Source organism: Suncus etruscus, chromosome 17 (assembly GCF_024139225.1).
Source record: "Suncus etruscus isolate mSunEtr1 chromosome 17, mSunEtr1.pri.cur, whole genome shotgun sequence".
NCBI lineage: Eukaryota > Metazoa > Chordata > Mammalia > Eulipotyphla > Soricidae > Suncus > Suncus etruscus.
In genome coordinates, this window is record NC_064864.1 from 19,733,523 (window position 1) to 19,750,469 (window position 16,947).

Consider the following 16,947-nt stretch of genomic DNA (forward strand, 5'->3'; position numbering starts at 1 on the left):
TCCCTGGTGTCCCATATGGTCCCCCAAGCCAGGAGCGATTTCTGAGCGTCACCAGGTGTGGCCCAAAATCCAAAAAAATATGCTTTTAAGGTTGTCTAGGTTCTTTCTACTTATTAGAAGAATGTTTTCCAAGCCCTGAACTGCTGTTATCTCTAGCTGAGGAAGTTCCCCCACTTAACCTCTTAAGTGCCTCTGGGATTCTCCCCACCAGGTGCTGAGAGCTGCCCACTCCTCTTCCACACTGCCCCCTGCTGGGACATGAAGGGAGTGACCCTGGGCCTCCTCCTGGTGCTGGCAGGTGAGTCCTTCCAGGTGACCTTGCTGCTGCTTTCCAAGACTGTGACAGACAGGCAAGATCTTTCCAGAGGTGCTGCCCAGGGCCCCAGCAGTGAATTTCTCAAAGGAGCCAGGGCAGGAGCTCGAGTACAGGTTTCACATGTCTAAGTTCCTGGGATAAGCAGCAATGTTCCTTCTCTCTCTTGTCTGTCTCTGTCTCTGTCTCTTTTTTTCCTGGGATAAGCACTAAGCACTGTGCCTTCTCTCTGTCTCTCTGTCTCTCTCTCTCTCATTAAACAGATATTTTTTCAGAGCATAAAGACACCAATAGGGCCGGAGTGACAGCACAGCACTAAGGTGTGTTTGCCTTGCACGCTACCAACCCAGGACGGACCCGGGTTCAATCCCCGGCATCCCATATGGTCCCCTGAGCCTGCCAGGAATGATTTCTGAATGCAGAGCCAGGAGGAACCCTGAATGATGCCAGGTGTGGCCCCAAACCCAAAAACATAAAATAAACAAAAGACACCAACATGCCATTTCATGCAAGAAAGAATAACTGAAACCTGAGAAATGGGAAAGGAAGACCAAGTCCCAGGGGTTTTGAGGTGGGGAAGATGGAAGGAAGGCTGGGAATTGTGATTCCCCACCGTACCCCCCATTATGCTGACTGTTGTTGGTCCTGGGGGCTGGGATCCTGTGGTCCTGCCCACTGCTTCATGTTGGGACCTGCATCCTGAAATAATGCCAGCCCTTTCTTCTCCCACCCAGGCCTGCCTGCCCTGGAAGCCGATGAGTTGGTTGGTGAGTGAGGCCCCACCTGCCCTGTTCTACCCACTGTGCATTTTCTTAAAACCCCTACAATGCCTCCTCGTTTTGGCCCCCCATTCATGCCTTTATTTTCTTCCCTACAGATAAAAACAGCCCCCTCTATTATGGTAAGAGCTAAATCCCCCACTTCTTCCCACCCTACCTCCCCTTGCCTACCCTGGACCTCTTCATTTGGGCTCTTTGTGTTATATCTAGCCAGGAATCATTCCAGGCAGTGTCCGGGTGACCAGACCAAAGACAACACATTTGTGTGTCAGATTTTTTATTTTTAATTATGAGAACAAAGATGCAAAGAAAGAGGACAAGGTGGGGCCGGGAAGGTGGCGCTAGAGGTAAGGTGTCTGCCTTACAAGCGCTAGCGTAGGACGGACCGCGGTTCAATCCCCCGGCGTCCCATATGGTCTCCCCAAGCCAGGGACGATTTCTGAGCTCATAGCCAGGAGTAACCCCTGAGCGTCAAACGGGTGTGGCCCAAAAACCAAAAAAAAAAAAAAAAAAAAAGAAAGAGGACAAGGTAAAGTTACAGTGGAAGGATAATCACCCATAAACAGAATTCTCAGAAATCCCCTTGCTGATATCTGAACTTTGAACTTTCAGCCAAAGAACATTAAGAAAAATAAAACAGAACCCATGTACAATTACTTTGTCCTTCAAGTCCCCAGATTGTAACACATAATATTTCTTAGCAGCACACAAAGCAATCTAATGCCATAAAACTTATGTAACTCCTTAAACATGGAAGGCAAAGTACTTTTTTACATTTCCATGTACATGCATATTAGTTTGTTAATCTCAAAAGTTTAAGTGGGGGCCCAGAGAGATAGCACAGCGGCGTTTGCCTTGCAAGCAGCCAATCAAGGACCAAAGGTGGTTGGTTCGAATCCCGGTGTCCCATATGGTCCCCCGTGCCTGCCAGGAGCTATTTCTGAGCAGACAGCCAGGAGTAACCCCTGAGCACTGCCCGGTGTGGCCCAAAAACCAAAAAAAAAAAGTTTAAGTGGGTTTTTTTTGTTTGTTTGTTTTTTGTTTTTCGGGCCACACCCGTTAGATGCTCAGGGGTTACTCCTGGCTACGTGCTCAGAAATTGCCCCAGGCTTGGGGGGACTATATGGGACACCGGGAGATCGAACCGTGGTCCTTTCCTTGGCTAGCGCTTGCAAGGCAGACACCTTACCTCTAGCGCCACCTCGCCGGCCCCGGGTTGTTTTTCTTAAGGGTTAGAGTCAAAGGAGCACAGTAAAAACGATGTTAGAGTGGCAATTTTGTATGTCATATTTTTTTGTGTGTGTGTGGTTTTTGGGTCACACCCGGCAGTGCTCAGGGGTTATTTCTGGCTCCAGGCTCAGAAATTGCTCCTGGCAGGCACGGGGGACCATATGGGATGCCGGGATTTGAACCGATGACCTCCTGCATGCAAGGCAAACGCCTTACCTCCATGCTATCTCTCCGGCCCCGTATGTCATATTTTCATTGCAAGTTTTTGCTTAGGGGTCCCTAGCAGTGCTGTATACTAGGCCTGTGCTCCAATCCTTTGAGCTATTTGCTCAATCTTCTTGGGCCTCTTCTACATTAAACAAAGGATGGAGCATACATACCCCATAGTAGACAACAGGGATTGAAGGAGTGCAGGAGGAAAGTCAGGAGGACCCAGATAGGGGGCTATGGAATTAGCATGGGGATTAAAAGAATGAAACCATGTGGCCTGAGGGATAGCACAGCTGCTGACCTGGGTTTGATCCAGCATCCCAAATGGTCACCGGACCTGCCAGGAGTGAATCCTGAGTGCCTCCGGGTGTGGCCCAAAAACCAAAATAAATAAATAAATAAAAGAATAAGACTGGGGTCTGGGATGGAGTTTAGGGGCACAGCACTTGCCATACAAATGTTGAGCCTGGGTTCAATCCCTAGCACTATGAAGAAGACAAAAAAGAAGAAAAGGGAGGGATTGGAATGATAGCACAGCAGATAAGGCATTTGCCTTGCATGCAGCTGACCCGAGTTCGATCCCTGACATCTCATGGTTCCCTAAGTCTGCCAGGAGTGATTTCTGAGCACAGAGCTAGGAGTAACTCCTGAGTACTTCTGGGTGTGGCCAAAAAGTAAACAAAAACAAAGAAAATAAAAAAGGGATTGGTCAGAGTTAACACAGAGTGCAGGGTACTTGCCTTTCACGCTGCCAAACCATGTTTGGTTTTAGGGAATGGGTTTAAACAAATTTCATCTTATCAGCCTAGCGGTCCCTGTGTGCCCTCAACATCCTGAGTCTCACCTCAAATGTCCCCTTTCTTCTTCCCCATCAGCCTTTAGACCCTTCTTTCTCTGCCCTGCTGCCCATATTCCCTTCATAGTGCTTCCTGCCAGAAATTCAGTTACATCGAATACTGGCTTGTCTTTCGTGTGGCTGCTTGTTTGAGCATCTGTACAAGCATGAGCTCTAAAATATCTTGGGGGGAGTCAGGTGGGCCGGCTCAGCCTGGCTCAGCCCAACTTCTCTCTCCCCTCTGCTCCCCTAGACTGGGAGACACTGCAGCTGAGCGGGACCATCTGCGCGGTGATCCTGTGCATTGTGGGCATCGGCTTTCTCCTGAGTAAGCAGTGGGTGGGCTGCGGGGGTGTCAGTGTTGGGTGGCCCCAGCTCCCATCTTGGCACTCACTTTCTCTTCTGCTCACAGGTCATCAATGCAAATGCAAGAAGAAAGAGAAACCCAGGTGAGACAGGATGGTGACAGGGCCGCCATTCAGTGCCTCCTTAAAGTCCTAACCATGGACAAAGACTTCTGACTGCTCCCTAGACTTCCAGTGATTTTCAGAGAGTCAACCCCAAATGGCCCCAAATCAGGAAAAGTACATGGTTTCGCTTCAAGTAATCATGGAGCTCGGGAGCATGCTTTGCATGGAGGAGACCCAGGTTTGATCCCTTGGTCCCCTGAGCACTGCCAGTGTAAGGCGATAACTTGGCCAAGGAAATAATAGTTCAAGTGGTAGAGCTCAGGTCAAGCTAGCATGCGTGAGACCCTGAGTTCAATTCCCAAGCCAATTATCACTTAAACAAACCCACACACACACATGCACCAAAGGTGTAGCCCCTATTAAAAATGAGCTGATGCTTATTACAGCAGGTAGGGCATTCGCTTTGCATGCTGTTGAGCCCCAGCATCCCATATGGTACCCAAGCACCACCAGGAGCAATTCCTGAGTGCAGAGCCAGGAGCACCCATGAGCATCACCGAGTATAACATACAAAAAAAAATTTTTTTTTTATTTTAAAACATAAGTGACATGAAGCTGGAGAGATACTATAGTACATATGCCAACCAGGATTTGGTCCCTGGCATCTTATATGGTTCTTCGAGCCCACCAAGAGTGATTTATGAGGTTTGGAGTGATATGGCAGTAAGTCGTTTGCCTTGCACTTGGCCAATACAGGACTCCTGTTCGAATCCCAGCATCCCATATGGTCCCCGAGCCTGCCCAGGAGCGACTTCTGGGTGCAGAGCCAGGAGTAAGGCACTCCTGATCAGTGTAGCCCAAAAACTTTTTTTTTTTTTTTTTTTGGTTTTTGGGTCGCTCCTGGCCGTACGCTCAGAAATCACTCCTGGCAGGCTTGGGGACCATATGGAATGCCAGGATTCGAACCACTGTCCTTCTGTATGCAAGGCAAATCCCCTACCTCCATGCTAGCTCTCCGGTCCCCCAAAAATATTTTTGAATAAACCTTATGACAATTAAAGCATGACAAAGGAAGTATACCATGGGGAGGGGTACCAGGAGAATGGCAGGTGTTGGAGGTAGAGAGAAGGGCTGGGTATCCTAACTGGTTTGTCCTTCTCACAGACCCTTACCCGAAAAAGCTGTTCCACTCATCACTCCAGGTGAGGCGGGCCCTGTGGAGCGGGCCAGGGATGGGGCACCAAGCATCTGAGTTCCTAAATGCCAGCTGGGTGGACCATGGGGCTGGCCAGAGCTGGCATTTCCTCCAGACCAAATGGGAGTGGGAGCAGCTGTCTAGTGACTGTCTCAGACCTGATCCTGATTCTCTCTACAGGCTCTGCCAGTTCCTGCTGAGCGTGTGCTGATGCTCCCAGTGCTAATCCCCAGAATTGCCTCCCGAAGTGGGGGAGGTCTTAGCTTTTGTCATAGCCTTTCTCTGCAAAGGGCCAGATGGGAGCCTGTCAAAGCTGGTTTGTAGATTAAACTGTTCAACACTGCTTCCTCCCTCAGTCCTGTGCTCTCTGTGGGGCATTTGGGAGCTGGCACTTTCTCAGGAAAGCCAGCCTCCCAGGGGTGCAGACACATGGAATGGAACCTGTTTCTCCTGAAGCCTCCCCTGACTATCCCTATCATTGTTCTGCACCCGCCTTATCCATGCACTGTGCCAGGCATTGCAGAGTCATAGCAAAGGACCTGACAATATTCACACCCGCCTGGAAAGCCTGGGCCAGGCTACCTGAATAGGTGCTGGCATGACCTCCAGTCTTAGCCCTCTGCTAAGACTCACCTCACTCTGAGTGCCCCTGGCACTAACACATCCCAGGAAATGCAACAATTCCTATATTGACCCAACTTAAAAAAAAATCAGTTTCCCCTTCAAACCAACCCAAGGACTTCTTTCTCCATGCCAGGTAAGACTATGAGATTCCACTAAGTTATATCCAAGTTATATCCCAACAAGCCATGCATAGAGCCTCTTAAAACCCAACCATGTGGGGCCCTCGAGCAGTGGCACAAGTGGTATGGCATTTGCCTTGCAAGCACTAATCTAGGATGGACCAATGGACCAACCTCGGTTCAATCCCCCGGTGTCCAATATCGTCCCCCAAGCCAGGAGTGATTTTTTTGTTTTTGTTTTTTTGGGATCACACCCGCCAGTGCTCAGGGGTTACTCCTGGCTCTAGGCTCAGAAATCGCCCCTGGCAGGCACAGGGGACCATATGGGATGCCAGGATTTGAACCACCATCCTTCTGCATGAAAGGCAAACGCTTTACATCCATGCTACCTCTCCAGCCCACAGGAGTGATTTCTGAGCACATAGCCAGAAGTAACCCCTGAGCATCACCAGGTGTGCCCCCCCCCCAAAAAAAAACACCAACCGTGTACATCTAAGCCCATCAATATGCCTGAATCCCAATTCTGCCACACCTCATTGCTTCTCCCACTCTGCCACTTATCTGTCATGTAATTCAACCACTCGATAACTTCTATCAGTTGGAGGAAAGTGCTAAGTAGACCCATCCTCCCTCAGATCCCTGAAAGTGTTTCAGAACTCAAAGTGGGAGCTGTTGAGACTTCCCTTTGCACATAGCTCACAATCTGGACCTGGCCAGTAAAACAATACCTGTCTTGAGGTTCAAGTTAACAGTGCATTGCTTGTTTTGGTCTTTGGAACACATTCAGTGATACTCAGGGGTTACTCCTAGATCTGCACTCAGGAATTACTCTTGGCAGCGCTCTGGGGACTGTGTAGAATGCCAGATATCAAGCCCAGGTCGGCCAAGAGCAAAGCAAGTGCCCTCCTCGCTGTGCTATCTCTTCTACCCAGCTAACGGTGTATTGTGTCAAATTAAGGGTGATGTCAGGTCCTCCAACCAGATCCTAGACTTCAGTCTCCTGACTGGTGTGCGGGCTCAGGAGGCTAGTACAGGGGTGTCTAGAAGCTGAGGACCTATGTATATTCTGGTTCTCCCAGATGTCTTCGGGCCCTGAGGTCTAAAAGTTCGGTGGAATCCTCTTAAAGCAGAACACAAAGGTCTGGGAGTAAGGTTGGGGACAGACAAGGAGAGCTCCAAGCGTAGACCCAGACTGCAACTGAAACTCTAGACCTGAGTGGGAACCAGGACATAGGACTTTTCATAAAGCCGTGCTCCAAGGTGACTAGAGGAGCACAGTAGGGAACTGTGGGCGATCCATTCTCTGATATTTTCAGTGCATGTGAGTCATGCATTAAACTGTAAGAAAAAAGAAAAATGAAAATCAAAGAAGCTGTGACTCAAGAAGCAGAACATAAATGTATCCTGTAATGAGTATCTCTCCAAATAGGGAAATTTTTTTCTCTTCTTTCTTTCCAATAAACTACTTACTTTCTAAAAAAGAAAAAAAAAAAAGAACAGCCGCTTTGCAAATGACAAACCCTGAGTTCTATCCCCAGGTTGTCATGATTTGCCACGTCTCCATGCAACCCCACCAGGTGTCATCTGAGTGATCCCTGAGCTGGGACGTGAAAAGCAAAAATATATATATATAAAATATTAATATGTTATTATATATAAAAATATATATATATACAAATATAAATAAATATATATGTATATAGCTCTGCAAGGTCAGCAAAAGGTGATATAATACAGTTATTCAGAGGCACAGTGCAGAAAAGCAAGTCGTGCAAATAAAATAAAAATCCCAACAGAACGTTGCGTATAAACAAAAGTAAATGCACCCAGGCCTTCAGGCCTATTTTGAGAACCTAAATGCGCATGCGCGGAACTGTAATTCGATTTTTTTTTTTTTTTTAATGGCCGCGGAGGCCACAGCAGGGGCCGCCGCTGCCCCCTACCGGGCAGAGCATTACCTGCAGGAGCCGGAAGTCGCGGCATCCGGAGCAGAAAGTCAGGCTCGCGCAGGCGCATAGCGGCCGGGGCGCAGGCGCACAATGGCCGGGCGCAGGCGTGTGGAGCACAAAGGAGCGGTGGGAGGAGCCGCCATGCGAAACTGCGTCAGCACAGAACTCGGGCACGAAGGTGTTCGTGCCTGCTTTTCCGTGCATGCCAGCGGGTGCGATTCTTCCTTGGCACACGAGAAGATGCGGATCTTCGCGGATTGTGTTGGAGGAAAGAAAGTTCCACCACCCATGGCGTTTCCTTCTGCGCCACCGACTGCGCGTGTCGGCCCTGACCGCCAGGGGGCGCGCTACCGTGCTGCCAATAGGAAATTATTGTCACCCGGGGACCCTTTTTTGGGGGGACAGGGGAGGCCCCCGACTGTGCTCCAGGGCTGCCCTTGGCTTTCAACTCCCTGGTGGTCGTGGACCAGGCGGTGTCCCGATCTGGGCTTTCAACCGCTTCATTCATTCGTATTTCTCTAGGTTGTTGTTAGATAACTTAAGGGGTACATGCCTTGTGTAGGAAGCCCTGGGGTTCATTCCTGGCACTGCACATTCCTCACCTAGGCATCTCCAACTCGGATGGCTCTGATGATCCCCAGCAGCTCTAAGCTCACGATTCACCATAGTTAGGTCATAGCACTGAACTCTATGGCCAAGTATTGTCAGGAGTGGCTCACACATTGCTTGGAAGTTCTCCCTCCCCCCGCAAAAAAAATCAGTATTTTCATTTCATTTCATTGAAATGATTGTCTCAGGAATTAGAGTTGGTATAGGGGAAAGGGCTCTTTCCCTTGCATGCAGCCAACGATGATTCAGTCCCTGGAATGACTCTGAGTTTGATTCCCTGTATCCAATATGGTGTCCCCAAGCCTGCCAGGATCTATTTCTGAGCATAAAGCCAGGAGTAACTCCTAAGGGTTGCCAGGTGTGGCCCAAAAACAAAGCAAACCAAAAAAACCATAACAATATGGAAGAATGCCTTGGGGCCAGAGAGATAGCACAGCATAGGGCTTTTGCCTTGCAAGCAGCTGATCCAGGATGGACAGTGGTTTAAATCCTGGCATCCCATATGGCCCCTCGAGCCTGTCAAGAGCAATTTCTGAGCGCAGAGCCAGAAGTAACACCCGAGTGTCACCGGATGTGACTATATATATGGAATGCCTTAAAACAATCTTATAATGGGATGCACCTTCATGCTGTGAAGGAGTGCAGAGGGAGCTCAATAGCTACTGATGCCTAACTTATAAGGCCTCAACTGTGACTTTTTTGTTTGTTGTGGGTCACACCCAAAGCAGCGCTCAGGGGTTACTCCTGGCTCTATGCTCAGAAATCAGTCCTGGCAGGGTCAGGGGACCATATAGGATGCCGGAATTCGAACCACCAACCTTCTGCATGAAAGGCAAACACCTTACCTCCATGCTATCTCTCCGGCACCTTAGCTGTGACTTTTTTTTTTGGGGGGGGCACACCCATTTGACGGTCAGGGGTTACTCCTGGCTATGCACTCAGAAATTGCCCCTGGCTTGGGGGGACCATATGGGACGCCGGGGGATCCAACCGCTGTCCGCTTGCAAGGCAGACACCTTACCTCTAGCGCCACCTTCCCGGCTCCTCAGCTGTGACTTTTTACTGAGACTTAGAAACACTACACAAAACCATGTAAGGAAAACATACCTCAAAAATGAGGCATGCTCTGTTCTTCATAGCAAATGTGAGGGTAGCATGTAGACACCATGTAGACTTCTTCTAATGTATTGTATTTGTTTTTGTTTTGGGGTCACTCAGTAACATTCAGAGTTTACTCCTGGCTCTGCACTTAGGAATCACTCCGGGGGCCAGAGTGATAGCACAGCAGTAAGGTGTTTGCCTTGCATGCACTTACCTGGGACGGACCCTGTTTTGATACCTGGCATCCCACATAGTCCCCCGAGCCTACCAGGAGCGACTTCTGAGTGTAGTGCCAAGGGTAACTCCTGAGCGCCACTGGGTGTGGCCCAAAAACCAAAAAACAAGGAAGTACTCTTGGTAGACTTATAGAACCATATGAGATGCCAGGATTGAACTCAGGTCAGCTGCATCCAAGGAAAACACCCTACTAACTGCACTATTGCTCCAACCCCAAGGGCTGTAATATATGTGTGTGTGTACATATATACTTATATGTTATAGTATATATTATATATAACTCCTGAGCGCTGCCGAGTGTGACCCAAAAACAAACAAACAAAAAAACTGATGTTGTCGGGGCTGGAGTAATAGCACAGCGGTAGGGTGTTTGCCTTGCATGAAGACAACCCTGGATGGACCCGGGTTCAATTCCTGGCATCTCCTGAGTGCCACCAGGTGTGGCCCAAAAAACATAAACAAAAAATATGACTGATATATCTCTTTCTTTTTTTTTTTTTTTTTTGGTTTTTTGGGCCACACCCGTTTGACGCTCAGGGGTTACTCCTGGCTATGTGCTCAGAAATCGCCCCTGGCTTGGGGGGGGACCATATGGGACGCCGGGGGATCGAACCACGGTCCTTCCTTGGCTAGCGCTTGCAAGGCAGACACCTTACCTCCAGCGCCACCTACCCGGCCCCTGATATATCTCAATGGCACAATGGATGCTTTGTATGAGACCTGAGTTCAATCCTGAGCAGAATATATATATGTGGCTTTTTTTTGTTGTTGTTGTTTTTGTTTTTGGTTTTTGGGTCACACCCGGCAGTGCTCAGGAGTTATTCCTGGCTCCAGGCTCAGAAATTGCTCCTGGCAGGCACGGGGGACCATATGGGGTGCCGGGATTCGAACCGATGACCTCCTGCATGAAAGGCAAACGCCTTACCTCCATGCTATCTCTCCGGCCCCCATATATGTGGCTTTTATAAATATTTATTATGTATTATACACACACACATACACACACACACACACACACAAGAGCTCAGAGGGAGTGTAGAGATATATATTAGATAAGGCACTTGCCTTAACATGCAGGAGACCTGTGACTGCATGGTCTCCTAGCACCACTGACTAAGCACTAAGCCTGGAATAACCTCAGGCAATACTTTGGGCCCCATTAAAAATAGTAACAATAGGGGGCCCCCGGAGAGATAGCACAGTGGTGTTTGCCTTGCAAGCAGCCGATCCAGGACCAAAGGTGGTTGGTTCGAATCCCGGTGTCCCATATGGTCCCCGTGCCTGCCAGGAGCTATTTCTGAGCAGACAGCCAGGAGTAACCCCTGAGCACCACTGCGTGTGGCCCAAAAAAAGAAAAAAAAATAGTAACAATAGGGCCAAAGAGATAGAATAGAGGTAGGTAGGATGTTTGCCTTGCATGCAGAAGAACAGTTCGAATCCCAGCATCCCATATGGTCCCCCCCGAGCCTGCCAGGAGCGATTTCTGAGGAGAAAGCCAAGAGTAACCCCTGAGCACTGCCGGGTGTGACCCAAAAAAGAAATAATAATAAAAATAAAGTCATGCTAGCTAATCACAAGTGTTGCAAGATGCAGGGGACAATAGAATTGTACAATGGGTAGAACACTTGCCTTGCATATGGCTATCATAGGTTCAGTCCCTGCTATCCAATATGGTCCCCTAAGCACTGCCAGAAGTAATTTCTAAGCACTGCTAAGGGTAGGAACCTTAGCCCTAGAAAAAAGAATTGTATTTTAATATTTTGAAGAGTTGTTTCTTGTGTTTCAGCCACACCAGGCAGTTCTCAGGGGCTATTCCAGGCTAAGGTGTGTGCCTAACAGTAGTCAGGGGACCATGCGATGCTGGGAATCAAAGCCAGACCTCCCACATCCAAAAAGCATATGCTGCAGCCCTTTCAGCTATGCCCCCAATCTAAGGGGCAGTATTTTGACCTGTACATTGAAGAAACTGTCCCAGCTCTGACCAAGATCAGAAGTGGGCTGATATTTATTGTAAAGGCTCATGTAGGACATATAAGAGGATATTAAGTTTATAAGTCTCTGAAGAAATTATTCATTGTTCTGAGCAAATGACTCATAGTTCTGAGCAGCCTTGGGCAAAACATATTTGATCATGCATGACTATATACCAAAAAAATAAAAACTGACTTAAAAAACAGGCAGGAGGGGCCGGAGTAGTGGCGCAGAGCGGTGCGTCTGCCTTGCCGGTGCTAGCCTAGGACGGTTCGCAGTTTGAGCCCCTGGGGTCCCCCAAGCCAGGAGCGATTTCTGAGCACAGAGACAGGAGTAACCCCTGAGCGCGTCACTGGGTGTGGCCCAAAACAACAACAACAAACCAAGCAGGAGGCCAGATTTGGCACACAGAGTCTCATTTGCTGCTGATCCCTGCCCAAGACTACTAGCCCCTAAAAACTTCCCTGATACAATAAAGCCCTGAACTTGTCTCCAGTATGTTTTCCTTGGGCATGCAGGTACTTGTGTCTCTTCTTCACCATCAATAAGAACATGGCATGACAAGGTGACCAATGTCTAGAACTCTATTTTTGGGGGGGGGGGGGGTTGCACACCTGGTCATGCTCAAGGGTTACTCCCAGCTGTGCGCTCAGAAATCACTCCTGGCTTGGGGAACCATATGGGGTGCCGGGGGATCGAATGATGGCCCGTCCTAGGCTAGCACCGGCAAGACAGACGCCTTATCACTTGCGCCACCACTCCGGCCCCTCTAGAACTCTATTTTAACAGAATAGGAAGGGGCAGGAGCAATAATACAGTAAGTAGGGCATTTGCCTTGCACGAGGCCTACCTGAGTTTGATCTCCGGCATCCCAAATGGTCCCCAAGCAGTATAAATCCAGGGGTGGTTCCTGAGTCAGGTGTGCCCCCCCCCAAGGAAAAATCTAGAACAGGAATATTCCCATAGGAAGTGTGTTCTGATATGCACATTATGAGAAAGTAAAATGATGGTGTGGGTAAGACAAAGAAAAAAACAAAAAAATAAAAGAAAAAAATGGTGTGGGGAGGAAGTACAATTTTGCTAGTGACCAAATCCAGATGTGTTCAGGGGCTATTCCTGGCTCTGTCTGCACTGAAGAGTTCCCTCTGGCAGTGCTCAGGAGCCCATGTGTGTTACTGGGAATCAAATCCAAATCAGCCATGTGCAAGGCAAGTGCCCTACCCACTGTACTCTCTCCAGACCCCAAAACCTTCTTTTATGTTGTCTTTTTTTTCTGGGGGGGGGTCACACCTGGCAGCACTCAGGGTCACTCCTGGCTCTGCGCTCTGAAGTCGCTCCTGGCAGGTTTGGAGGACCGTATAGGATGCCGAGATTCAAACCAGGGTCCATCCTATGTTGGGCGTGTGCAAGGCAAATGTCTTACTCTGTGCTGTCACTCCTGCCCCCCCCCTTTTTTTCCTTTTTGTTGTCTTTTGGTTCCTGCCAACCAGTGTTTTAGGGTTACTCCCAGCTCAGTGCTCTGAGACTACTAATAGTGGTACTCAGAGAATCGTGTACTGGGGATCAAACCCAAGGCTCTTACATGTCAAGTTTCCAATCCAACTGATTGAGCTATCTTCCTGGTCTCTCTACTATTAAAAAAAAAAAAAAAGTATTTCTCTGGGAGAGGGGCTAGAGTGATAGTACAGCAGGTAGGCCGCTCCCATGCATGCATTAGACCCAAGTTCAATCCCTGCATCTCATATGAGTCCCTGAACTCACCAGAAATGAGTCCTGAGTGCACAACCAAGATTAAGTCTTTTTTGTTTTGTTTTGGGGCCATGTCCTGGGGCACTCGGGTTACTCCGGACTTTGTGCTCAGAAGTTACTCCTACCATGGGAGCGGAACAATAGTTCAGCAGGTAGGGTGTTTGCCTTGCATGCAGCCAACCTGGGTTCAATTCCTGGCGTCCTGTATCGTCCACCAAGACTGCCAGGAGTAACTCCTGAGTGCCACTGGTTGAGTCCCAAAAATAAAAAATAATTAATTAGGGCCGGGCGGTGGCGCTGAGGTAAGGTGCCTGCCTTGCCTGCGCTAGCCTAGGACGGACCGCGGTTCGATCCCCCGGCGTCCCATATGGTCCCCCAAGAAGCCAGGAGCAACTTCTGAGCGCATAGCCAGGAGTAACCCCTGAGCGTCACAGGGTGTGGCCCAAAAACCAAAAAAAAAAAAAAAAAAATTAATTAAAACAGAAACATACTTCTGGTAAGCACAACACACTATGGCCCAAAAATTTATATATATATATATATATATATATATATATATATATATATATATATATATGTGTGTATATATATATAGATAGATAGATATATATGTGTGTGTGTGTGTGTGTTTGTGTGTGTGTGTGTGTGTGTGTGTGTGACATTAGTGATAACTCATTTTTTTTTTTTTTTGGTTTTTGAGTCACACCCGGCAGTGCTCAGGGGTTGCTCAGAAATCACCCCCGGCAGGCACAGGGAACCATATGGGATGCTGGGATTTGAACCAACGACCTTCTGCATGAAAGGCAGATGCCTTACCTCCATGCTCTCTCTCCAGTCCCCACACTTTTTTTTTTTTTTTTTTGGTTTTTGGGCCACACCCGGCAGTGCTCAGGGGTTACTCCTGGCTGTCTGCTCAGAAATAGCTCCTGGCAGGCACGGGGGACCATATGGGACACCGGGATTCGAACCAAACACCTTTGGTCCTGGATCGGCTGCTTGCAAGGCAAACACTGCTGTGCTATCTCTCCGGGCCCTCCCACACTTTTTTTTTTTAACTATCACACTCTTTTCTCCTTTCTCCTCCCTTCCCCCATCATCTATTCCTCTCTTCGCCCACTTTGGTAAACTTTAGTTCTGTTGTCAAGAGTCCACAGGTTTATTTTCATTCACCCTCCTTTGTTTCTTTATATAGCACAAATGAGTCAACATCATCTAGCATCTGTCCTCCCTGATTTATTTCCCTTAACATGAGACCCTCTTCTTACATCCAACTTTTCTTTTTGTTTTTGGGCCACACCTGTCAATGCTCTGCACTTAGAAATTACACAGTGGAGCCTGGAGAGATAGTACAGCGGCGTTTGCCTTGCAAGCAGCCGATCCAGGACCAAAGGTGCTTGGTTCGAATCCCGGTGTCCCCTATGGTCCCCCGTGCCTGCCAGGAGCTATTTCTTAGCAGACAGCCAGGAGTGACCCCTGAGCACCGCCCAAAAACAAAAAACAAAAAAAAGAATGGTGGTTCGAATCCCGGCATTCCATATGGTCCCCCGAGCTTGCCAGGAGCAATTTATGAGTGCAGAGCCAGGAGTAACCCGAGTGCCATCGAGTATGGCCCCCCCAAAAATAAATTCACTTTCAAAGGACTCAATAAATAATAGAGGGTAGGTTACTTGACATAGGTTAGTTCCTTGACATCCCATAACTCCTGAGCACTTCCAGGAACAATTCCTGAGTATAAGAGTGACCCCTGAGCATCACCAACTGTAGCCCAAAAACAAACAAAAAAAATAATAATTCCCTTTCCAAACTTGAAAAATCTCTATACTTTCAATAGACTGATCCAGAAAACAAACCCAATATTGTTGTTTTATGGTCATGCTTAGTAGTTCTTAGGGTTTACTCCTGGCTCTGTGCTCAGAAATTACTCCTGGAAGGCTCAGGGGACCAGATGGAATGCCAGGGATCAAACCCAGGTTGGTTGTATGCAAGACAAATGCCGTACCCACCGTGTTATCACTGCGGCTCCACTACTGAGATCTTTTTCACATCATCCCTGATATGTGATGTCACTTTTTGGGGGGAGGAGGCCACACCCAGTGATGTTTAGGGCTGACTCCTGGCTCTCTGCTCAGAAATCACTTCTGGTGGGGCTCAGATCCATAAGCGGGATGCCAACGGATTGAACTTGGGTTGGCCACTTACCAAGCAATAGCCCAGCCCTATTGGTTGTACTTTTCCTCTGAGATGCCACTTTTTTTTTTCTTTTGGTTTTTGGGTCACACCCGCCAGGCTCAGGAGCTACTCCTGGCTCTACGCTCAGAAATCGCCCCCAAGGGGCCGGAGCAATAGAACAGCAGGTAGGGCACTTGCCTTGCATGCCCCCGACCTGACTTCGGTCAACCTGCATCCCACAAGGCCCCCTGAGCATGCCAGGAAGGCGTCCTGAGAAAAGCTAGGAATAGCCCCCTGAGAATCGCCGGGTGTGGTTTAAAAAAAAAAAAAAAAAGAAAAAAAAAGAAAAAAGAAATCGCCCCCAGCCGGCTCAGGAGACCATATGGGATGCCGGGATTCGAACCACCGTCCTTCTGCATGCAAGGCAAATGCCTTACCTCCATGCCATCTCTCCGGCCCCTGTGATGCCATTCTTTTTTTTTTTTTTTTTTTTTTTTTTTTTTTTTTTTGGTTTTTGGGTCACACCCGGCAGTGCTCAGGGGTTACTCCTGGCTGTCTGCTCAGAAATAGCTCCTGGCAGGCACGGGGGACCATATGGGACACCGGGATTCGAACCAACCACCTTTGGTCCTGGATCGGCTGCTTGCAAGGCAAACGCCACTGTGCTATCTCTCCGGGCCCTTTTTTTTTTTTTTTTTTTTTTTTAGTTTTTTTTTTTTTAGTTTTTGGGCCACACCCGGAGGTGCTCAGGGGTTACTCCTGGCTGTCTGCTCAGAAATAGCTCCTGGCAGGCACGGGGGACCATATGGGACACCGGGATTCGAACCAACCACCTTTGGTCCTGGATCGGCTGCTTGCAAGGCAAACGCCGCTGTGCTATCTCTCCGGGCCCCGTGATGGCACTCTTAACTGAGGGGACTAGATGGTATTTTGGGGTGGTGAAAGCTTGGGATATTTTTTGTCTTGGGTCACACCCGGCGGCGCTCAGGGTTAATCCTGGCTCTGCATTCATAAAACACTCCTGGGGGACCATCTGGGACGTTGGGATTCAAACCATCATCCACCCTGGATCGGCTGCTTGCAAGGCAAACTCCCTACCGCTGTGCTCTCTCGCGCTAGGAGAGCCTGAGTTTTTAGAGCCAACACCGCTTGTACTTTGGGGGGGCCACCCTCTGTCCTGCGGGATACTAGTCCTGGCTCTGTACTCAGATGATCATACGTGTAGGGAGTAAAACCAATTCAGCTGCACTCAAGGCAAATGCCTTACACCCGGATCTCTCTCTACTGTCATTTTGTTCTTACTGGGTCACAGCTGGCGGCGCTCAGGGGTTACTCCTGGCTCTGCGCTCAAAAAATCACTCCTGGCAGGCTTTGGGGACCATAAGGGATGCCTGGAATCGAACGAGGGTCACTCTGCTCTACGCTCAGAAATTGCCCTTGGCAGGCT

General features: G+C 48.7%; 1 protein-coding gene across 1 annotated transcript in view; it reads right to left on the reverse strand.

The window, feature by feature from the left end:
• The window catches only part of RASGEF1A (RasGEF domain family member 1A), a 485,335-nt gene that overhangs the window by 217,156 nt on the left and 251,232 nt on the right, over window positions 1-16,947 (reverse strand). The window lies entirely within an intron of this gene.